Source organism: Meriones unguiculatus, chromosome 21 (genome assembly GCF_030254825.1).
Source record: "Meriones unguiculatus strain TT.TT164.6M chromosome 21, Bangor_MerUng_6.1, whole genome shotgun sequence".
NCBI lineage: Eukaryota > Metazoa > Chordata > Mammalia > Rodentia > Muridae > Meriones > Meriones unguiculatus.
The window spans coordinates 48,387,227-48,413,170 of record NC_083368.1 but is presented as its reverse complement, the minus strand read 5'-3'; positions in this window follow the sequence as shown (position 1 = coordinate 48,413,170).

Below are 25,944 nucleotides of genomic sequence, written 5' to 3'. Positions count from 1 at the left end.
ATGGAGGTCCTTTGAATGATGAAAAAATGTTTTAATTTCAAAAGATATACAGTTAAATAAAACCCAGGTAATATTGTTGGTATGACCAGGTAGTACCTGCTTTCTCATGTGGAGAATAATTTGAGAATAAGGATGCCATTTAGTTATTTAGGCATCTTGGAGTATGGAAATTGGCATCAGTCATGATAGGTTTACATGATATAGATACAGATTTCAGGGGCTAATATATCTGCTCAATGAAATAGACAACATTTTCTCAGTCAGCCAGGAAGTCCATTAATAAATCATCACAATTATAAATTCTGAAAAGCTGTGGCTGTAAGCTGATCTTTTGAAAAATATCCTTGGTATGAGTTAGTCTTAGTTACTGCATTTGAGAAAATCTTTTCTCAGAGCTGGGAACTTGGGTATTTGTACTAAATTTTCACGGTGTTTTATTTATCTATACAAAGAGTAAGCGTGGAAAAAGAATTTTGGGGTAGACTCTTCTATAAAATTAAAGAAACAGTTCCTACAAGAAACAGTTGAATAAACAACACAACACCACAGTGACAGGTTTGCTCAAGGCTTTACAGGAATATTTGGAAAAGGAAATGACATTTCATCAGAAAATGCTACTATACATTTCTAGATTGTGTTATATATGGTTGATTCATAATAACCAGTTTTCACACAGATAAATGTATTAAATATAGTTATATATATAAAACTCATATTATATATATGTAATATATAATAATATATAATATATAATATGTGATATATAATATAATATATATCAAGAACTCATTCTACTAAAGCAGTTAATTAACCAAAGCTACTCAAGTTCAATATGATATGCAGGGAGCAATTTAATCAAGAATATACAATTACTTCAATGGCTAATGGGAGAAATAACTAAGTAAAGTATTTATTTTATTGCAGATATTATTTATGTTACGTGCGGGATAGTGGTGCATTTGTAAACATAGAGGTGTTGAATGTGGGTGTTATGATTAAGACCAGGCTAAGATACATAATATTTCATACTACCATAGCTTACCTGTTTAATTCTTATCTTAATGTGTGTGCTTGTGTGTGTCTTTATGTATACACATAGGTTGTGAGTATAGCTGTGAGTATACCTAATTTTGGCTACCCAGAGGCTATTTAAGCTGTGGGCTGGCTTTCCCCAGGGTCAGAAGATTGTTCAAGGTTCCTGAATAAACTGCATTGAGAAAAAAAAAAAGAAAAAAAGAAAGAAGAATACACACATCTAGAGACAATCACCCTCAGTGCACCATCACGTGATCAAAATTGAAAGTTAAAATTTCTTTTTACAAATTATGGGCTCTGACTCCGGCAGTTTATCCTCAGGCTTCCACATTTACACAACAGTGCACACACACACACACACCTACACACACACACCCTACAGTTTCTAAATGACATACAACTGTTTTTATTGCACTTTTTGCTGAATGAGTTTACTAATCCTCACTGATTGCTCCTGTTGCTGTTAATGTTTTCTGTGTGTAAGATGGTCTTAGCACCAAGCACACTGTTTCTTTCAGCTCTTCCTTTCTGGTTTCCAACCTTGTATTTCTTTTTTTTTTCCCCAAACAACTGCTCTAGTTTGGACTTGTATTGTTACAGAGCAGAGGTGCCGAAAGGAAGCATCTTTGTCTAGTTCCTGGTCCTGCAATCAAAGCTTTTCAAGTTTTCACCACTAAGTGTAGTGTTTCTGTGAGCTTGTCCTAAGCCACCTTTATTATGGTCTGGTGTAGTTCATTTACACTGAATGCACTGATATTTTCTCATCATGAAGGGATGTTGAATTTTGTTGCATTCTTCTTTCTGTCTAGCGTATCACTTCAGTTGATTTGTGTGTGTTGACCCATCCTTGCATCCCAAGGATAAGCAGTGCTGAATGGTGGTACAAGACCCTTTTGTGTGCTGCTGAGTTTAATTTGATGGTGTTATGATGCGAGTTTTTACATCTGTGATCGTTGGTGTGCAGGTTCTTTGACAATTAGAGTTCCTTCTTGTGTTGTTTTTCTTTTACTCTGGAATGAAAGTAATGTTGTCCTGTTGAAATGAATTTAGAATTATTTCTTTCGAGTTGGATTGGTGTTAATTCTGGTGTAAGAGGTAGGTAGACTTCACCAGTGAAACTAGCTGGTCGTATTGCCAATCCTTAAAAGTAATTTCCCCTCCCAACACAGACTTCTTAAACTTTACAGTTCTGTTCATATTTTGTTTTTTTCTCCATTATTCAGTAAAAAGTAGACATATATTTCTAAGAATTGACCATTCCCTCCAAGTCATTCAGTTTGCTGGGTACATTACTCACAGAGATCTTTGGTGACCCATTGTACTTCTGTGGTATCAATTATCATTGTTTTTTTTTCCAGTTATGGTTAAATTTAGAGTCTTCTCTTTTCTTGGTTAATCTTGCTAAATTTTGCCAATGTTTTAATATTCTTAATAAAGTGTCTTAGTTAAAAAAAGAAACTTTTAAAAATGATTCTCTGAGTTCTTCTTAAATATTATTATGCACAAATATTCATATCCCCCATCACTGTTATTAGTGTGTACCCTTCTATATCATTGTGTAGGAATTTTTCAATATCTATTTACAGTACCTTAAAATTTGTTTATAAGCACCGAGGTTTCATATATGATATGCTCAAATAAATCTATGTCAATTATCTGTACAAATGCCAGGTACTAATTACCTTTCACTGTTGGAACATCTGTGTTCCTGGTTTCTTTAATTTAAACCATACATCCCTAACCTTCATGTTTTATGAGCTTGAACTTCCTCTCTTTGTCATTTAACTCCCTTGTTTTTGACAGTAATAAATCTGTGGGGAAGTAATGCCATCCTCTACGTTAAATATAAGCTTTTATTATGTTTTCAATGTGCAGTGAAATCTTCTAAGTATTTAATAAATGTATTATTTAAATTTCAAATCACACAATAATTAGTTAACATTATCATTTCTATCTCATAACATGTATCAGTTTAATTTAATTTGGCATTATACCCATAATTCTATTTAAAGACTGCATCTATCAGTCCCCAACTTCCTTTCACAAGCAACTAAAAGACATAAAAATAAATTATTATCTTAGAGATAAGAAGGAACAGTTTTAATATTTAGCATATTTTACTAATCAAACTACCATAAGTAAGAATTTTAGAAATTATAAGTGTACTGAAATTTACTTTTACCTATTTTAGTAGCTTCTTACAGTTATTTTTTTTCCAATTATGGGGAAAAAAGATGAGTAATAGAAAGTCTTCAATCTAACAAATCCTTGGAACTCAGTGGCTCTATTGCTGAACAATATTAATACATTTTTTAAACTACAGTCTTCCTTAATGATTGGTATTTAAAAGTTTATTTATGTGCCTTCCATTTGCAGATTATTCTGCCTTTTAAAAATTATTATTTCATACATTACATCCTTACTGCAGTTTCTCCAAACTCCATGTCCCCAGTCTCTGACCTCTAACCCCTTTCACCTTGATGCACCTCACCTTCCCTCCCCTCAGAAAAGAGCAGGCCATCCAGGACACCAATAGCACAAGCAGTAAAACAAAAAAGTTAATAAATGGGACCTCATGAAGCTGAAAATCTTGTGTAAAGTAATGGGCAGCATCAGTAGGACAAAACAGCAGTCTACAGAATGGAAAAGAACCCTAGCCAACACCATGTCTGACAGAGGACTAATGCCCAAGTATATGTAAAGAAATCAAGAAACTAGGTACTGATCTAAACAGAATTCTCAACAGAGAAATCTCAAATGGCTGAGAAACACTTAAGGAAATACTCAACATCCTTAGACATCAAGTAAATGCAAATCAAACAACTTTGAGATCCCATCTTATTCCTTAAAAAAAAAGTAAAATAAATAAATAAATGCAAATATTATAATCATCTTGATCTTGAAAATCCTAAGACAACTGTAAATCTTTGTTACATGAAGTATTGATAACAGGACTTAGTAAAGAGGAGAAAAAAGCAAACAAGCAAACAACAGAACCCCTGCTTGTTCATGTTGGCAAGGCTATGTCACTCAGGGGAACACTCCTCTTTGTTGGTGGGAGTGCAAACTTGTAGAACCGTTTTAGAAAACTAAAAGTCTTCTGTCCTCAGCTCTCTCAAAATATTTAAAAAGAAAAGAAAACATTTTCATACTCCATGAAAACATCATTGCCTTTGTAGCCCAACTAGAGAGCCTTATGCTCTCTCCAGTTCAGGCTGTCTCTGTCTTCCTCTATCTTGTGATTATGTAAAGGACATGAGCTCTCAGCATCCTGGACCAGCCTCCAGGCCTTTTGCTTGTTGCCATACTTCTCACCATAGTGGATGCTTTATTCCTCTGGGACTATAAATCCAAACATGCTTGCTTCTGTAAGTTGCCTGGCACAATTAGTTTTATCTAAGCAATATAAAACTATTAAACATGTACATGTATGAACATAGATGTAGGATATGTATGCTCAGATCTCTTTATCTTGTGATAAGGATAAAAATCCATTAATGTACTGTGCTAAAATATTACAATCTGGTGCTTTCTTGGAAAATTAGCAATAGTGCTACCTCAAGATCCAGCTATCCCACGCCTGAGCATATATCCAAAAGATGCCTTACTATTCAAAAAGGACATTTGTTCAACTATGTCCATAGCAGCTTTATTTGTAATAGCCAGAATCTGGAAACAATCTATATGTTCCTCAACAGAGGAGCGGATTCAGAAAGTGCACTACATTTACATAATGGAATACTACTCAGCAATTAAAAACAAGGAAATTGTGAAATTTGCAAATAAATAATGGGAACTAGAAAAGAACATCCTGAGTGAGGTATCCCAAAAACAGACATACTCACACAGTATATACTCACTTATAAGTGAATATTAGCCATGTAATATAGGATATACATACTAAAATCTATAGTCCTAAGGAAGCTAAACAACAAGGAGGACCCTAGGGAAGAGGCTGAAACTTCACTCAGAAGGGCAAACAGGATAGACATTAGAAGTAGGAGAAAATAGGGAGCAGGAGCCATATAGTAGGCTCCTGATAGACTCTACCCATCAGGGTATCAAAGGAGATACTGAGAGTCATAGTCAAACTTCGGGCAGTGTGCAGGGAACCTTATGAAAGAAGAGGGAGATAGACCTGAATGGGACAGGAACTCCACAGGAGAATAACAGAACGAAAAACCGGAGCCCCAGGGGAAGCTTCAGAGACTGATTCTCCAACCAAGGACCATGAATGGAGAAGACCTAGACCTCCTGCTCAGAGGAAGCCCATAGGCTGCTCAGTTTCCAAGTGGGTTCCTTAGTAAGCAGCATATGGGCTGTCTCTGACATGAACTCAGTGGCTGGCTCTTTGATCACCTCCCTAGGTGGAATGCAGCCTTGCCAGGCCACAGAGGAAGACAATGCAACCAGTCCTGATGAGACCTGATTGGCTAGGGTCAGGTAGAAGGAGAGGGGGATTGAGCATTTTAGCCAGAGTCCTCCCTCTTGATTAGTTTCTTTAGGTATACAGATTTTAGTAGGTTTATCCTATATTATATGTCCATATGAGTGAGTATATACCATGTGTTTCTTCACATGGGGGATTCAGTGCGGATACAAAGTGAATAAACTGTGACAAATAAATTAATTAATTAAAAACTAAGATGAGGTGGTAGAGGTAGACACCCAATATTTTCTTCTACCCTCTATGTGTTTGCACATAAATGCACAGATTCCATGCTCACATGCAACTCCATACAGATACACAAAGAGAAAGGAATACATCAATGTCACACAGGCTCTGAAGTTCTAATTTAATTTAGTTTCCATTAATTTAAGTTCAAGTAGAAATAGACTTATGTCTATTTAGGGGGTATCTTTGAAGATCAAGACAGATCAGCTTTCAGTCTGTTGAAGCGATAAGACACTTCTAAACTTTGTCTTCCACATAATCATAACTCAGTGTTCTCCTTATTTTATTTGATAAACAATTCTAAATAAAACAATATTCATGCTTGTTTAAAAGAAGAGTGTTACGATTTATGAAATGTTAGGATAACTCAACAATAGATAGAAAGAACGTGAATAATTAAATTCTGAAGTAATGAACATGCTACAGAACAAAAATAGGCTTGATTTTTTTATATTAGGTTTAAAGTGTCAAACACATAATAGTGTTTGTTTATTGATAATAGATTTTTTCACATAACATATTTTAATTAGATTTGACCCTCCCCAACTCCTCCCAGAGCCTATTCACCTCTCCACCCACCAAAGTTCATTTGCTTCTTGCTCTCTCTCTCTTTAGAAATCAAACAAAATTGTTAAAAAAATAAGTTAAGAGAGGTCTTCTCCTTCCTTCTGATCCTCATCTATCAGATTTTATCAGGAGTGGCTGCATTGTCTTCCTCTGTGGCCTGGTAAGGCTTGCTCCCTACTCAGGGGGGAGGTGATCAGACAACAGGCCACTCAGTTCATATCAGAGACAGTCCCTGTTTCCATTACTATGGAACCCACTTGGGACTGAACTGCTATGGGCTACAGCTGTGCAGGGGTTCTAGGTTATCTCCATGAATGGTCCTTGGTTGGCATACCAGTCTCAGAAAAGACCCCTTTGTCCAGATTTTTTGGTTCTGTTGCTCTCCTTGTAGAGCTCCTGTCCTCTCCAGTTCTAGAAGGAGAAGACCTCTCCTATCAATGAACTTGGGGAGGAGCATGGGTGGAGAAGGGGAAAGGAATGTGGGATCAGCAGGGGAGGAGGAGAGGGAGCTACAGGGGGGATGCAAAGTGAATAAACTGTAATTTAAAAAGTAAACAGTGCTGAGAAAAACAAACAAATAAACAACAAACAAAACAGATTTTAAGAGTTTGTCTTAACAGAATAAGAAGTATTTCAGAAGATATGTTTAGTATTATGAATACAATATTATATTTTATATATGTATATCAAAATATCATTTAACCCCTTACTATATGTGACTTATTTGATTTTAATGATTAGTTAAATTATTACTGTCTTAAAATAAAATATTAAAGAGGAAACAAATAAAAGACAAGCAATTAACCCTTAATAGAACAAACAAACAAACAGAAAAAAAAGAACTAAAGAAAACACACAAAATGCATATATAGACATGGAGACATTTACATTGGCATGTCCAGAAATCTTCTGAAACATAACATATAAGCAATGACAGATAGAGTAAGAAAAAATAGCCCAGAGCATTATGAGACAAAATTAATGTTTTTTTTTTCTTTTTTTATTATCCTTTATTACAATTTACTCAACTTGTATCCTGGTTGTGGCCCCTCCCTCATCTCCTCCCAATCCCCTCCTTTCCTCTTCATCCTCTATGCCCCTCCCCTAGTATCCTGATAGGGGAGGTCTTCCTCCCCTTCTATCTGACCCTAGCCTATCAGGTCTCATCAGGACTGTCTGCATTGTCTTCCTTTGTGGCCTGGTAAGGCTGTTCCCTCAGGGGGAAGTTGTCAGGGTGCCTGCCACTTAGTTCATGCTAGAGAAAGCCAGCACTCCCTTTACTAGAGAACTCACATGGAGACTGAGTCTTTGGGCTACATCTGAGCCAGGGGTTTAGGTCATCTCCATGCATTGCCTTTGTTGGAGTATCATTCTCTTAAAGGCCTTCAGGTTTTTTGTTTGTTTGTTTGTTTGGTTTTCTCTTTTGGTCTCCTTTTTGAGCTTCTATCCCATCTAGGCCTTTCTATCTCCCCCTTCTTTTATATAATTCCATGCATTCAGCCCAAAGTTTGGCTATGAGTCTCAGTCTCTGCTTCAAAACCTCAATCAGCAGAGTGTTTCAGAGGTGCTCTGTAATAGGCTTCTGTACTGTTTCCTATCTTCCCCTGTTTCCTATGTCTATTGCCTTTGTCTTTCTGACTGAGGATTGAGCATCTTCCATAGGGACTTCTTGTTTTTAGCTTCCTTAGAGTATAGATTTTAGTATTTTATCCTGTATTATATGTCCAATAACCACTAATGAGTGAGTATATATTGTGTGTGTCTTTCTCTTTCTGGGTTACCTCACTCAAGATGATTTTTCTAGTTCCCACCATTTGCCTGCAAATTTCATGGTTTTCTTGTTTTTAATTGCAGAGTAGTATTCCATTGTGTAAAGGTACTACAATTTCTGTATCCATTCCTCTGTGGAGGGACAACTGGGTTGTTTCCAAATTATGGCTATTATAATTAGAGCTGTTACAAACTTGATTAAGCAAATGTCCTTATTGTATATTTGAGCATATTTAGGAAATATGTCTATGAGTGGTATGCTGGATCTTGAGGAAGCACTATTCCTAACTTTTTGAGAAAACACTTGATTGATTTCCAAAGTGGTTGTACAAGTAATAATGATTTTTAAACCTTCAAAAATAATATTGAGTTCATTTTACATTAACCTTCTACTTCTGGTCATAGGGCCTGAAACTAAGGATGGTTTGCATCTTCAGTGAGATTTCAGTCCTCAGTTTGACTATTTCCTGTTGCCTACTCCTTTTTGGTGTGTTTGCCATTTTATATTCTAGAGCTTTCAGATGCTTTAAGTTGCTAGTATGAAATCTCTCAATCTTTTTAATGTAAGCTGTTAGTGTTATTAACTTTCCTCTTAGTACTGATTTCACTGTGTCCCATAAGTTTGGGTATACTGTTCCTTCGTTGTCATTGAATTCTAGAAAGTCTTTAATTTCTTCTCTGAGCCAGCGGTCATTGATAAGAAATTTTTTCAGTTTCTGTGAGTTTGTAGGATTTCAGTTATTTTTGTTGTTGTTGAGATCCAACTTTAGTCCATGGTGGTCTAATAAGATACAAAGGGTTATTTCAATTTTCTTGTATCTGTTGAGGCTTGCTTTGTGACATAGTATATACCTAAAATAAGATGTGCAATCAGATGTGCAGGGATAAAGGTGGAGCAGAGGTTGATGTAATGGACAAACAATTACTGGCCCAACTTGAGATCCACCCCGTGGGAAAGCATCAACCTCTGACTCTATTAATGATACTGTTCTATGCTTGCAGACAGGAGCCTAACATAACTGTCCACTGGCATGCTTAACACAACAGCAGATCAAAACGGATGCTGAAACCCATAGCCAAACAGTAGGGGGAGCTTGTCGAGTCTTGTGGAAGAGTTGAGAAAAGGATTGAGGGTCCCAGAGGAGACAAGAACTCCACAAGAAGACCAATAGTGTCAACTAAGCCAGGCTCATGGTGTCTCAGAAACTGAACTACCAACCAAAGAGAATGCATGGACTAGACCTAGGCCCCCTACGCATAGGTAGGCAACAGATGTGCAGCTTGCTCTTCATGAGAGTCCCTAGCAATTGGAGCAGGGGCTGTCTCTGACATTGACTGTATTAACTGCTTTTGGATCACTTTCCCCTAGGTAGGTTGCCTTGACTTGCCTCAGTGGAACTGGATGTGCTTATTCCTGATGAGACATGATGTGCTGGGTGGGTTAGTCTTGCAGAGGTCCCCTTTTCTGGGTAGAAGGGGAAGGCCAAAAGGGGGAGAGGGTGGGACCAGGAGATGGGAATGGAGGGGGCTGAAATCAGGTTGCAAAGTGAATAAATAAATAAATGAGGGGAAAAAAAGAAAAGTTACGTCATTTACCATACTAAATCAACTTATGACTCAAGATAGATATAGTGTTAGAAATAAAATGCTTCATAAAAGACCTATCATACAGGCACAGAGATGCTATGGGAGTTATACATTGCAAGCATACTTTCTGGGGATGTCTTCAGGCTTCCTTCTTATTTTCTTTGAAGACAGTGGTATTTACATTAAAAGTCTTGCTTGCCTTTTGAAAACAGTCTTTCCCTTTTCTCCTAGGCCTCTTTCTGTTGCACACTTTGAAGTTAGCCCTCTTGCCCCTAACTTATAAATCACTTTCACCATGAATGTTACTTTACTAATTGATAAAAGGTAAAAACATTACTATATTAGTACACCTTTTCAACTATAAGTTGTGAATTTTCATTAATATCATTTATATACTCTTCATTATGCTTTCAGAAAGATCAAGAAACAAATTAGTGAAGATTCATGAAGTTGGGATAACAGAAACAATGTTAAGGCAGTTTATGAGGAAACTAAAATGGTTTTGTTTCATTTGGATGAGGCAAGAATATGAAGAAAGAATATGCAGCAGTTGGTAAGGTGACATATAGATTTGAGTGTACAAAAATTAGCTCAAACTGTGTCATCATAAAATACTAACTGTGTTCTATTCTACAAAATACAAGTGAAAATTTTCAAAAGTCTGAGTAGATTGAGCAGAGGTAACTACACAATGTCCTGGTGAATTTCCACATTTCACATAATTTTCAGTTTCTTGTCATCTGAGACGAAGATGCTCTCTTTGTACTCTAATTACTGCTGTAAGCTATAAGCACTGACAAATCATTCAAAAGCGTTTTATCAGCATTTTCGCTATTGTACTAATTTCCACCAACTCAGTCAGCCCTAAGAGCAATACTGTGTTTAACTGAGAACACAGTATGAAAAATGTGGAGAACTCATGGTTTTCAAGGATTTGCTGTTAATAGTTTTATTTTCTTTCTCCCTTTAGGATCCATTGTGAGTTTTACTGCATATTTTAATATTATTTTTCTAAAATACAGTTTCCATGCTAAGCTACTCTCATCACAGAGGAATTCTCTACAGCCTCAATTTTCGAAGTACTGACAATTAAGTTTGCTGAAACTTGATATAAATATGCAGCAGCCACCTAGGTAAATAACACTTAACCATCAGGTGTAAATTCTGTAACTGGAAATTAGTCCTTGGGAACCTGGCACTGCTGGATCACCTGGCAGGGACACCGAGCCTAAGGTTATCATTTCTCCGTATATATTTAACTGTTCCTTTTTTAATACAAAGATTGACATATTTTTTTTGTTTTTTTTCTTTTTTAATTAAATTTTTATTTTTTTAATATTAGTTACAGTTTGTTAACTTTGTATCCCAGCTATTGCCCCCTCCTTTATTCCCTCCCAATCCCACCCTCCCTCCCTCATCTCCTCCCTGCCCCTTTCCAAGTCCACTGATAAGAGAGGACCTCCTCCCCTTCCATCTGACCTTAGCTTACCAGGTATCTTCAGGACTGGTTACAAAGTCCTCCTCTGTGACCTAGCAAGGGCATTCCTCCCTTGGGGGGAGGGGGTGGTCAAAGAGCCAGCTATTGAGTTCATGTTAGAAATTGTCTCTGTCAACAAGGACATTTGCTCAACCATGTTTGTAGCAGCTTTATTTGAAATAACCAGAACCTGGAAACCACCCAGATATCCATCAAAGGAGGAATGGATACAGAAATTGTAGTACTTTTACACAATGGAATACTACTCAGCAATTAAATACAAGGTAATCATGAAATTTGCAGGCAAATGGTGGGATTTAGAAAAGATCATCCTGAGTGAGGTATCCCAGAAGCAGAAAGACTCACATGGTATATACTCACTTATAAGTGGGTACTAGACCTATAAGATAAGATAGCATAAACATACTAAAATCTGTACACCTTAAGAAGATAAACAAGAAAGAGAATCGGGGGTAAGATTGTCAATTCTCACTTAGAAAGAAAAAATGGATGGACATTGGATGTAGGTGGACATATTTTTATTGTTTAATATTTACTAGCATATTACAGCTAACTCCAAGATACGAAGAGACAAAAACTGCATGCCAAATGTTGGCCCTTTCAGGCTAGCATAAAGAACCACATGAAAGAAAAGTAATTTAGCTTTGTGTTCCCTACCTCATTCTGAGTTATCAAAATGTGTCCTCAAACAAACAAACAAACAAGTGAATAAATAAATAAAGGAACTCTTCTCAGTCATTTATACTGTGACTTGAAATCACCGCTGTATTTTTTCCGAGAATACTAGCGTTTACTTTGAGACTAATTTTCTGTTGTGAAGTAAAGTATATTTTAAGATCAAATAATATTTGTAATGGAAATAAAATTATTAAAATTAATCCACAGGTATTTAATTTTACATTTTATATTTTATTATTGATTAATTATTTATTAAGGAAACTACAGCTAAGATTATTTGAAGTCTGTCCATTAAGACACGTCTGAAATTAATTCTTCTTAAAATACTCATATTTATTCTTGTTTTAAATATTGATTTCTATTGATTTCTGCTTCATATTACAAGAATTTGTATTCAAAAAGTAGTATGCTCTTGTTGAAAATACTCTGTTCTCATGGCTTTTTAATTTATGTTTTATGTACAATGGTATTTTGCCTGCATGTACGTGTGTGTGAGGGTGGGTGTGTGAAGGTGCTCAGATCTTGGAGTTACAGACAGTTGAAAGCTGCCATTGTGTTTCCCAGGTGAGAGGATACCCTATGGTAGGGGATTCAATCAGCTTTAACTCACCCAGCTAAAACCCAGAAGAGGTCCCAGTTCCACCGGGCACTTGGTTGCCAGCCCAGAGCCACAAGCCTGTGTGCTCTGATCACTGTCCCACACTGAACTGTGGGCACCACAACATCAGAGACTGAGATTTCCAGCCAAGAGATAACCTCACTGTGCAGGAAACTTTTGGGACTGACTTTAGGTCACCCAGATATTTCCTGGTAAAGACCCTGGGTTCCGAGGGTGCCCAGGAGCCAGCCCAGAGCCAGAGCCAGGGACCCAGGCACCTGCATTGAGTCCTGCCTACATGCCTGACTTGCTGCCCTGTTAGGTGCAAACTCACAGGGAGGGGAACAGCATGTCTGATCTTCAGAGCACCCAGCTGATACTACCAACCCGAAAAGGTCTCAGGAAAAATTACCCATTTTCGGCAGATGCCCAGGCACCCAATCGCCAGAAAGGCGGAGCCACACAAGTCTCTGCCTGAGGGTTGTCATCCCAAAAAGAAAGGCTGTCCCCAAAACAAAGACTGGGTGTCACTGTCAGTAAGAAACCCCACAGTGGTGGGATCATCAGGTCCAACACTCAGGACACACAGCTTCAGAAGACTTTCTGACCTCACACAGGCTGTAGGCTCTAGTCTTCTACTATAAGGCATGAGCACCTTGCTCACCTGCCATTGTTGAGCACCACTAGGGCACTGGGGCACACAGTTGCATCCTCAGACCTACAAAAGCTGGAGCGCCATTACAGGAGCCCTCAGATATTGCTCCAAGGTTCAACCAGTTATCCCTAACTAAACTGACAAAACTGTGAGAATCCCTGGTTTTTCAAGAGGGCTGCACCCAGCAATTATACCTTAAGAGGAACAGATGCTGCTCACTAAAATCAGAGCAAGAAACCCCGCAGCAGGGCAGCCATCACTAGGACCTCTCCTGATGAGAGGAGAGCCTTCCTGAACACCACAGTAGCCACACAGGTCCATACACCTGAAGTGAACTGTGACAATTCCTGAGAAGCGCCACCATTCAGTTGACCATACCCAAAAAGCAGAGGAGAACTTCAAAACCCCACCAAGTAGATTCTACCCACCTCAGGACCCAGCAGGCACCAGAAATTAACAGACAACACCTGAGACAGAGAGATAGTTAGAGGCCAGCGAAAAAGCACAACCAACAAAAGGCAAAGCAATATGGCATCTCCAGAACTCAGTTATCCAGGGGCAAGTAGCCCTGGACACCCTAACATAAGTGAAATTCAAGAAGAGGAAGTTACATCTAAGCTTATGAAGAGGTTAATGGAGGAAGCAAATAAAATGCGTAAAGAATTAGGGGAAGATATAATAAAACAGATTATGGCCATCCATAAAGAAATACATGAAGATGCAGCCAAACAGTTTGTGGCTTTCAGAGAGGAAATGATTAATTCACTGAAATAAAAAAAAAAAAAAAAAAAAAAAAAAAAAAAAAAAAAAAAACAGAGGAATCTTCAAAGAAACAGATGAAGGAATTGAAGGAAAAACAGGAAAATATAGTCAGACAGGTGAAAGAAATCAACAAAACATTTCAAGATCTGAAGATAGAATTAGAAAAATTAGAGAAAACACAAATAGAGGGAATCATGGAGAGGGAGAACCTAGGAAAGAAAACAGGAACTACAGAGGTAAGCATAACCAATAGAATACAAGAGATGGAAGAAAGAATCTCAGGTGTGGAAGATACAACTGAAGAAATTGATGTATCCGTCAAATAAAATAATAAATCTAAAAAATTCCTGACAAAAAACATCCAAGAAATCCAAGACAACATAAAAAGACAAAACCTAAGAATAATAGGAATAGAGAAAAAAGAAGATTCCCTCCTCCAAGGCCCAGAAAACATTTTCAATAAAATCATTGAAGAAAATTTCCCCAACTTAAAGAGAGGACTATAAGAATACAAGAGGCCTACAGAACACCCAATAAATAAGACCAGAAAAGAAAATCCTCCCGACACATAATAATCAAAACAGTAAGTATACAGAACAAAGAAAAAGATTCTAAAAGCTGCAAGGGAAAAAGGCCAAGTAACATATAATTGCAAACGAATCAGAATCACACCTGACCTCAACAGAAACTATGAAAGCCAGAAGGGCCTGGACGGATATCATGAAGACCCTAAGAGAACACAGATGTCAGCCTAGGATACTGTACCCAGCAAAACTCTCAGTCCTTCTCAGTCTTGACATTTGTCTATTTAGTGACAGTGGCATGTGCTGTCACTGTTTCTGTTAGGTCATATATACACCAGTTCTTTTGAATCTGGAAGATGCTCTTTCTTTGTAGACAGACAAACTATGGCTTTATGTTCTTTCTACTCCTCTTTCACATAAATCTCTGTGCTTGATGAGAAATGATTTGATAAAGATGTGACTTTTAGGGTTATGTAGTCACTCTCTGCACATTGTCTAATTCTGGATCTCTGTGTTAGTTAATATCTACTGCAAGAGGAAGCTTCTCTGATGGGGGAGTTGAGTGATCTATTTGTTGTTATTTTAAAATCCTATCATGTACATATAAGGGTGTTTGGCTTCTTCCTTTCTCCTCCTCCTTCTCTTCCTCCACTTTTTCCTCCTTCTCCTCTTTCTCCTTCTTCTTGGTTTTTCAAGAAAGGTTTTTCCGTGTAGCCTTGGCTTTCCTGGACTCACTTTGTAGACCTGGCTGGCCTCAAACTTACAGCCTGCCTCTGTCTCCCTGAGTGCTGGTATTAAAGGCCTGAGCCACCGATCCAGGCTTCCTTTCTAGTTTCTATTTTCTTAATTGCTTTTAGTTACCTTTTTTTCTGCAGACAAGACTTCAAGTTTATATATGTGTGTGTGTGTGTGTGTGTGTGTGTGTGTGTGTGTGTGTGTGTGTATTCAGACTCTGGTGAAACACTTTGGATCTCTTTCCCAAGCTGGTATTCAAACACTGTTCTGCAGTGATTGGATGTGCCAGAGTGGGTTGTTACTCATGTGGGGGCCTTCCCATCTCTGAGGAGAAGGGGAGGAGGAAAGGAGGTTGGAAGGAGTGGGACCTGGAGGAGAGGAGGAGGGGACTTGTGATCAGAATGTAAAGTGAATAAATAAATAAATAAATTAAGTACTGAAAAATACATGTATACCCTTTAAGACACATAATTTTTATATTAGTTCTAGTTTATTTACTTTATCCCAGCTATAGACCCCTCCCTCATTCCCTCCCAATCCCATCTACCCTACCTCATCTCCTCCCTGCCCCTCTCTAAGTCCAATGATAGGGGACATTCTCCTCCCCTTCCATCTGACCCTAGCTTATCAGGTCTCTTCAGAACTGGATGGAATGTCCTCCTCTGTGGCCTAGCAAGGCTGCTCCGCCCTCTGGGCAAGGGGAGGTCAAAGAGCCAGCCACTGAGTTCATGTCAGAGACAGTCCCTGTTCTCCTTACTAGGGAACCCACTTGGACTGGGCTGCCATGGGCTACATGTGAGCAGGGATTCTAGGGGTTCTTTCATATGATTCCTGCACTCTGCCCAAGGTTTCATTGTGAGTCTCAGGATCATCTGCTTTGATACACTGCTATATAGAGTTTTTCAGAGGCCCTCTGTAGTAGGCTCCTGTCCCGTTACTTGTTTTCTCCTACTTCCAGTGTCCATCCCATTTGTCTTTCTAAGTGAAGACTGATCATCTTACCCCAGGTCCTCTTTTTTATCTTCTATAGATGTACAGATTTTAGTATGTTTATCCTATCTTATAGGTCTATTATCCACTTATAACTGAGCATATACTTGTGTGTCTTTGTGCCTCTGAGATAACTCACTCAGGATGATAATTTCTAGCTTCCATCAGTTGTTCGCAAATTTCATGATTTCCTGTTTTTAATTGCTGAATACTATTCCATGGTGTAAAAGTACCACAATTTCTGTATCCATTCCTCCATTGAGGGACATCTGGGTTGTTTCCAAGATATGATAGTATACATAACTGACCAAAAAAATTCAACCAGAGAACTCCTTCAGCTGATAACACCTTCAGCAAAGTGGCTGGATACAAAATGAACTAAAAAAAAAAAAAAATCAGAAGCCCTCCTGTATATCAAAGACAAAAGAGCTGATAAAGAAATTAGGGAAACAACAACCTTCACAATAGGCACAAAGGACACAAAGTATCTAGGTGTGACTAACCAAAAAAAGTAAAAGACCTGTTTGAAAAAAAAAAAAAAAAAAAAAAAAAACGTCAAGTCTCTGAAGAAAGAAATTGAAGAAGATATCAGAAGATAGAAACATCTCCCATGCTCATGGATCTGTAAGATTAACATAGTGAAAATGGCCTTTCTGCCAAAAGCAATTTACAGAATTAATGCAATTGCCATCAAAATACCAATAAAATTATTTACTGACCTTGAAAGAAAAATTCTCAACTTCATATGGATAAAAAAAAACAAAAACAAACAAACAAACAAAAAAAACAAAAACAAATCAGAATTTCCAAAATGATCCTGTACAACAACAGATCATCTGGAGCTCTCTCCATCCTTGAGCTCAAGCTGTACTATAGAGAAATAGTAATAAAAACTGCATTGGTATTGGCATAGAAACAGAAAGGTGAATCAATGGAACCGAATAGAAGACCCAGAAAAAAACCCACACACCTATGAATACTTGATTTTCGACAAAGAAGCAAAAACCATACAATGGAGAAAAGACAGCATATTCAACAAACAGTGCTGGTTTAATTGGATGTCTACATGTAGAAAAATGCAAATAGACCATATTTATCACCCAGCACAAAACTCAAGTCTATGTGGATCAAAGACCTCAACATAAAACCAGACACACTATATTGGTTAGAAGAAAAAGTGGAGAAGAGTCTAGAAGCCGTTGGCACAGGAGACAACTTCCTGAACAGAATACAGATAGCATAGGCTCTAAGAGCAATAATCAATATATGAGACCTCATGAAACTGAAAAGCTTCTGTAAAGCAAAATACACTGTCATCAGAACAAAATGACAGCCTACAGACTGGGAAAGGATTTTCATCAACCCTATATCTGACAGAGGGCTGATATCCAGAATATATAAAGAGCTGAAGAAGTTAAAAAGCAACAATTCAAGAAATCCAATTAAAAAATGGGGTACAGAGCTAAACAGAGAATTCTCTGGAGAGGAATATCGAATGGCAGAGAAATACTTAAATAAATGCTTAATGTCCTTAGCCATCAGGGAGATGCAAATCAAAACAACCCTGAGATTTCACCTTTCACCCATCAGAATGGTTAAGGTAAAAAACTCAAGAGACAACACATGCTGGAGAGGTTGTGGAAAAAGGGGATCCCTCCTACATTGCTGGTGGGAATGTAAACTTGTGCAACCAATATGGAAATCAACCTGTCGCATTTTCAGACAATTAGGAATAGTGCTTCCCCAAGATCCAGCTATACCATTCCTAGGCATATATGCAAAAGATGCTCAAGTACACAACAAGGACATTGTTCAACCTTTAAGACACTTATTCAGTAGATTTCCATGTATTTCTCAAATGGCTCTATATTGTTTGTCACTCTCCATATTCCTTGCCTTAATCCATTATTAATTCCCTTTTAACTATTGCTCCACCTGTTACACACACACACACACACACACACACACACACACAGAGAGAGAGAGAGAGAGAGAGAGAGAGAGAGAGAGAGAGAGAGACCTCATTCATTCAAGACTATCAATTCTACCTTATATTCCCTGGGAGATACTCTCCTCACACTTATGCTGTTACACCATGCCTAACTTCTGCAGTTATACAGATTGTAACAGGCCTGTTAAAGTTTGTAGGGCTAACAATTCCTAACAACAAAATACATATAATATTTGTTATTTTGTGTGTGGCGTACCTCCCATAGGATGAAATTCTCTACCTCTATTTCTCTACTGTCAAATTTTATTATTAATTTGTTTCTAACAGATGCATATTATTCCATTGATAAACAATGAATGAATTTAGGCCAATTCCAATTTCAGGCTATTATGAATAGAGCAGCACTGAACATTAATGAGCAAGTATCTCTAAGGCAAGATAAAGCATCCTTTGCGTATATGCACAAGAGGTCCATAGCTGGATATTGAGGTAGGTCAATTCCCAGCTTTCTGAGGAACTGCAGTACTTATTCCTATAGTGGCTGTAGGCAGAGGTTTGTATTCCACTAACAATGAATAAGCGTTTCTTAACTCTGTATCCTTGCCAGCATGAGCCATCATTTGTTTTATTGATCTTGGCCATTTTTTTCTGGAGTAAGATGAATTATAAGGTAGTTTTCATTTGCAGCTGTTTTGATTACTTATAATGTTGAATATTTATTTTGGTGTTTTATTTTCAGCCATTTGTATTCGATCTTTTAAGAACTCTATGTTTAGTTCTATGTCTCAGTTTTAATTGGGTTATTTGTTTCATCTTACACAGAGGTTTTTTTTTTTCTTCATTATTTGTATATATGAGATATCAACTCTCTCTTGGAAGTGTAACTGATAAAATTTCTTTCCCATTCTTTAGCTTACCACTTTCTCTGAACAATGCTTTTCAGTTTCATAAAGAGAGGAGCCCATTTATTATTTGTTGGCCTATATGCCTTGTTGTTATTGTCCTATTAAGAACTAGAAAAGATAAACTAGAACCCCTGCACAAATGTAGCCGGTGACAACTCAGAATCCATGTGGGTTCCCTAGTAAAGGGAACAGGGAATGTCTGTGACATAAACTCAGTGGCTGGCTCTTTGATCACTTACCCCTTAGGTGGGAACAGCTTTACCAGGCCACAGAGGAAGACAATATGCCAGCCCTGAGGAGACCAGACAGGCTAGGGTCAGATGGAACGGGAGGAGGACCTCCCCTTCCAGTGGTTGGCGCATGGGAGGAGATGAATGTGGAAAGGTGGGATTAAAAGGGGAAAAGGGAGGGGCTACAGCTGGGAAACAAAGTGAATAAACTGTAATTAATAAAAAATAGATTAATTAAGATAGAATGTCTTTTACTGTGCCAGTAAGTATTCCCTAATTTATCTTCTACTAAATTTTATGTATCTGCCTTATTTTGAACACTTTGATACATTTAGAGTTGAATTTTTAAAGGATGATAAGTATGGATTTCTTTTCATTCATCTACTGCAGACATCCACTTTTAACAGCACCATTTCTGTAGATGCTGTCTTTTATTTTAAGTGTGTATTCCTATCTCCTTCACATAAAAAAAAAATTCTGGTATTTATAGGTATGTATACTTATGCCAGAATCTTTACTTTAATGCCTGCTTTGATCCCAGTACCATACTGTTTTCATTACTATATCTCTGTAGTACAGCTTGAAGTCTGGGAAAGATATACCACTTGCACTTCCTTTATTATTCAGGATTGTTTTTGTTACAGTAGGATACTATCTTTTAACATAAAGATGAAAATTTTCCTTTTAATTTCTGTGAAGATCTGCGTTGGAATATTTCTATCTGTCAGCTAATATTATTATTATTTTTTTCACTTTGTATCTCATTTGTAACACATCCCCTCATTTCCTCTCATTCCCACCCTCCCTCCAACTTCTTCACTTATACCTCTTCCTAGTCCACTGATAGGGAAAGTCCGCCTCCCCTACTGTCCGACCTGCTCTATCTGGTCCTATCAGGAATGCATGGAGCAAAAATCGATAAATGGGACCTCATGAAGCTGAAAAGGTTCTGTAAAGCAAAGGACATAGTCATCAAAACAAAACCTACAGCCTACAGACTTGGAAAGGATCTTCACCAAACCTATATCTGACAGAGGGCTGATATCCAGAATATATAAAGAACTAAAGAAGTTAAAAAGCAACAAGTCAAGCAATTGAATTAAAAAATGCTGGTGGGAATGCAAACTTGTATATCCACTTTGGAAATCAGTGGGGCACTTTCTCAGACAATTAGGAATAGTGCTTCCTCAAGATCCAGCTATACCTACCACTCCTAGGCATGTATCCAAAAGAGGCTCAAGTACACAACAAGGACATTTGCTTAACCATGTTTGTAGCAGCTTTATTCATAATAGTCAGAAGCTGGAAACAGCCCAGATGTCCCTCAGTTGAGGAATGGATACAGAAATTGTGGTACATTTACACAATGGAATACTACTCAGCAATTAAAAATGAGGAAATCATGAAATTTGAAGGTAAATGTTGGGACCTAGAAATGATCATCCTGAGTGAGGTATCCCAAAAGCATAAAGACACACATGGTATATACTCAGTTATATAGACCTATAAGATAGGATAAATATACTGAAATCTATCCACCTAAAGAAGATAAACAAGAAAGAGGACCCAGGGAACGATGATAAATCCTCACTTATAAAGACAAATGGGATGGACTTTGGATGTAAGAGCAAACAAGTAACAAGACAGGAGCCTACCACGGAGGGCCTCTGAAAGACTCTACCTAGCAGTGTATCAAGGCAGATATTAAGACTCATAACCAAACCTCCGGCAGAATGCAGGGAATCAAAAAAAAAAAAAAAAAAAAGGTGGGGGTGGGGGAGTTAATACGACCTGGAGAGGACAGGAGTTCCACAAGGACCAAATATATCTGGGCACAGGGGTCTTTATGAGACTGTTTCTCCAAACAAGGACCATGTATGGATGCAACCTAGAGCCCCTGCTCAGATGTAGCCCTTGGTAGCTCAGTATCCAAATGGGTACCCTAATAAGGGGAACAGGGACTGTTTCTGACATGAACTCGATGGTGGGCTCTTTGACCTCCCCCCACGCCCAGGGAGGAGCAGCCTTGCTAGGCCACAGAGGAGGACTTTGCAGCCAGTTCTGAAGAGACCTGATAAACCAGTATCAGATGTAAGGGGACTTGGAAAGGAGCAGGGAGGAGATGAGGGTGAGAGGGTGGGATTGGGAAGGAAAGAGGGAGAGGGATACTGCAGGGATACAAAGTTAACAAACTGTAACTAATATTAAAAAAATAAAAATTATAAAAAGACTATAACCTAAGTAAGTAAAGGTAAAAGGCATATAGCTAAATGATATTGGGCAAAATATTACTTTGCCTAATTGTATATAAGTTTACTTAGGTATTTCTTTTACAGTGAATATAGAATATAGTTTAATTTATTAGACATGACATCTTAAAACCTGTGTCCTTTATCATTATATGCAAAAATATACATGCATAATTCACAAATTATTTCAAGATATTAAATTTTAGTCTTCTACGAAAATGTTCGTTAATAACCACTTTAAATATAATGAATGTCAAAACTAACCACTGATAATTATATACAGAAAACCTTGTCAATTCGTTGCAGAATTGGTAGGATGGAAAAGCAAAGCTAATGGCTATACTTACATAAATGAATTATAGAATAAAATGATAGAACATTTGTGTTTATACAATGGAAAAAACTACATTTGTAACTAAATAGAATTAATCCCTCAATTTAGATCACTCTATTTATTGGCTTTGCCCAATATCTATGTATACTAATTGAGCAGGTTATGTTTACTGTAATTACATTTGAAATGGCCTTAATTTTGAGTATTTTAATTCTCAAATTTTCATAGTATCACATACTAATAACATAAGAGTTCTTAGAGTCCTTCAATTTTATTTAAATAGTCTATGATCATATCATAAGCACTAAAATTTTGAAAAATTTTACCTATATAGAAGATCATAAATATTGCTGAGCTTTTAGAGTTTTAAAGATAATCATCATACTCTAACTATACTGATAATACTTGATGAAGGTTGTTTTTGTTGACCTGATTCATTAGTTTAAGAGACACTGTGTCTTAGGAGCAGGACAACAGTGTCAGCACAGTGACCTGGAGACTGAACTCTGTCATTCCTAGGTAAGAGGAACCTCCATGGTACTGGAAGCAATCGGGTCCATTCTCAGGTCACCTAGCTAAAACCGGGAAGAGTTTCCGGGTCCCAGCAGGCACTTGGTGGCCAGACCAGAGCTACATGCTTGAGTGTCCTGATCACCTTCCCAGGCTGAACTGTGGGCACCAAAACACCAGAGACTGCAATTCCCAGTCACCAGAAAATCCACAGGGAAGGAAGCAAATGGGACTGACCTCAGGTCACCCAGTCTATCCCTGGAAAAGGTCCTGGGGCCTGGCCGGAGCATAGTCACTAGATGAGAGACCTTCTGTGTGCCTGACTCTCCATCACAGACAGAACTGTGTGCCCCAGGGAACTACAAACTGGTTTTCCTGTCAGAAGAAAACCCCACAGCAAGGAAAACAGGAGGTCTGAGCTCAGAGCACTGAGCCGACCGCCCTAGTACACACGGAAAATTTCTTAGGAAATGTTCCCAGGTCCCTGCAGGTGCTCAGTCGTGAGCGTGGAGTCACCACATGCCAGCACTTCCCTGCTCTACATGCCACCCCAGACAGAACTGTGGACCTCAAAATCCCACAGACTGGGTCTCCCTCTTGGGAGGAAACCTCAAACTGTGTGTGTGGGAACATCTGGCCCTACCTCAGGATACCCAGCTCCAGAAAAGATTCTTGGTTCCTGCAGGCTCCAGGCTCTAGACTCCATCTGCAAGCATGAGAGCTGTGCTCACGAGTCACTGATTACCGCTTGTCTACTGGGGCACAGAGCTCCAACCTCAGACCTGCAGAAACCCTGGGATCCCTGATATCAGCCCCCAGATACTGTTCCAATGGGGCAACCAGTTATCCCTAACTAAACTAACCAAATGGTGGGGTACCCAAGATACAACAACAGCTCACTAAATTTAGAGCAAGAAACCCAGAAGGGCAGCTGTCTCCAGGACTTCTCCAGGTGAAAGGAGAGCCGCCTTGACTAAAAAAGACCAGCTCACTCGGGTATATACACCTGAAGTGAGCTATGGCAATTCCTGAAAAATACCAGCCATTCAGTGACCATACCCAAAAAGCTGAGGAGGCCTCTTTCAGGAAAAACCATCTGCCTATCAAGGGGATTCTCCTAACCACAGGATTCCAGGAAGCACCAGAAACTAACATCCAACACCTAAGATAGCCCAATGGGTAGAGTCCAGCGTAAAAGCTCAACCAACAAAAGACAGAGCTATATGGCATCTCCAGAACCCAGTAATCCAAGAGCAAGCAGCTCTGCACACCCCAGCATAAATAAAATTCAAGAAGATGACCTTACCACTATGCTTATGAAGAGAATAATAGAGGAAACAAATAAAATGTGTAAAGAGCTAGAGGAAGAAAAAGTCAAACATATTATGGCCATCAGTAAAGAAATATGGGTAGATGCAGCCAAACACTTTGTAGCCTGTAGAGAGGAAATACTTAAATCATTGAAAGTAATAAAAGAAACAGAGGAATGTTCAAACAAACAGCTGAAGGAATTGAAGGATAAAGAGGAAAATACACTCAGACAGGTGAAGGAAATCAACAAACCAGCTCAAGATCTGAAGTTAGAATTGGAAAAATTAAAGAAAACACAAACAGAGGAAATCGTGGAGAGAAAGAATTTAGGGAAGAAAATAAGTACTACAGAGGTAAGCATAACCAATAGACTACAAGAAAGAGAAGAAAGAATCTCAGGTGTGAAAGATACAATGGAAGAAATCGATGTATCCATCAAAGAAAATGATAAATCTAAAAAAAAAAAAAAAAAAAAAAATTCCTGACACAAACAGTCCAAGAAATCCAAGACAACATGAAAAGACAAAACCTAAGAATAATAGGAATAGAGGAATAAGAAGATTCACTCCTCCAAGGACCAGAAAATATTTTCAAAAAAGGCCAAGTAACATATAATGGCAAACCCATCAGAATCACACCTGATTTCTCAAGAGACTATAAAAGCCAGAAAGGCCTGGATGGATATCATGAAGATCCTAAGAGAACATAGATGTCAGCCCAGGCTACTATAACCAGCAAAACTCTCAGTCCTCATAGATGGAGAAAACAAGATATTCAACGACAAAAACAATTTTAAGCAATACCTACACACAAATCCATCATTACTGAAGATACTAGAATGAAATATACAGCTCAGGAAAGCTAACTACATTCAGGAAAACACAGGAAATAACCTCACTACAGCAAAACTAAAAGTAGCCAAGCACACAAACACACTACCACAGTCAACATCAATATCAAAGCTCTAACAGGCACTGGTCATTAATCTCCCTCAACATAAATGGACTCAACTTGCCAATATAAAGGCACAGACTAACAGAATGGATACATAAACAAGATCCAACAATCTGTTGCATACAAGGAACACACCAAAGCCACAAAGATAGATATTATCTGAAAGTAAAGGGCTGGAAGACGGTTTTCCAAGCAAACGGACCCAAGAAGCAAGCAGGAGTAGCCATTCTAATATCTCATAAAACAGATTATTTTATATATGTTATATATAAAAATAGATTATTTTATGTATTATATTATGTATGTAACAATAATAATTAGAAGAGTATGAATGTGAGAGTACAGGGAGTACAGGAATTATGAGAGGGTTTGGAAAGAGAAGGTGAGGTCAATGATGTGGCTATACTTGAATATATGTTATGTATATTTATGTAAAGTATATTTAAATTGTATATGTTTTATTCTATACCATATATTTCAATAATATATTTATATTTTAATAACTATTTAATATATTTAATTGTTAACTCTTTAATTATTTTATAAAATATATAATATATTTAAATATAGTTTGATATTTATATATTGATATAAATAAATTAAATATATGTTATATACATATAAAGTATAATTGTACTGTGGTGTTTTGAATAGGAATGGCTCCATAGGCGCATGTATTTGAAGGCTTGGTCATTAAGAAGTGGTGCTATTTGAGAGGAATTACATGATTTGCCTTGTTAGACAGAATGTGCCACTGATGGTGGGATTTGGGTTTTCAAATGCTCAAGCCAGGTATCACCCTGTTGCATGTAGATAAGGCTGTAGAGCTCTCAACTCCTTCTCCAGCACTCTGCTTATATGTTTTCATACTTTCCACTGTGCTGATTATGGACTAAACCTCTGAAACTGTAAGCAAATCCCAGTTCAATGCTTTTTCTATTAAATTCAGGATATTGGGATTCTTAGATTTATTTCTCAGTTTGCTTGCCATTTACCCACTAGAGAGCTACTAAAATTTTGCATGTTAATTTTGTATATTACTAGGTACTGACTATATTTATCAGCTATAGGAATTTTCTGGTCATAACTCCAGAGTTTTAAAATACAGACTCATGTCATCAATTAAGGCAACTTTGAATTCTTTCTTCCATATTTGTACTCCCTTTAAACTCCTTCACTTGTCTTATCACTCTAGATAATACTCCAAGTGTTGTGTTGAAGGTGGAGGCAATTCTTGTCTTGTTTCTGGTTTCTGTGGCTTTGAATTTTTTTTTTTTTTTTCTGTTAGGACGATGTTGACTGTGGGCATCCTGTCGATTTACATTACTGTGTTGGTATATGTTCCATGTCTCCCTAGACTCTCCATAGAATTTATCCTGAAGGGATAAAATTTCTGTAAAAGGCATTTTCTGTATGAAAAGAAGTG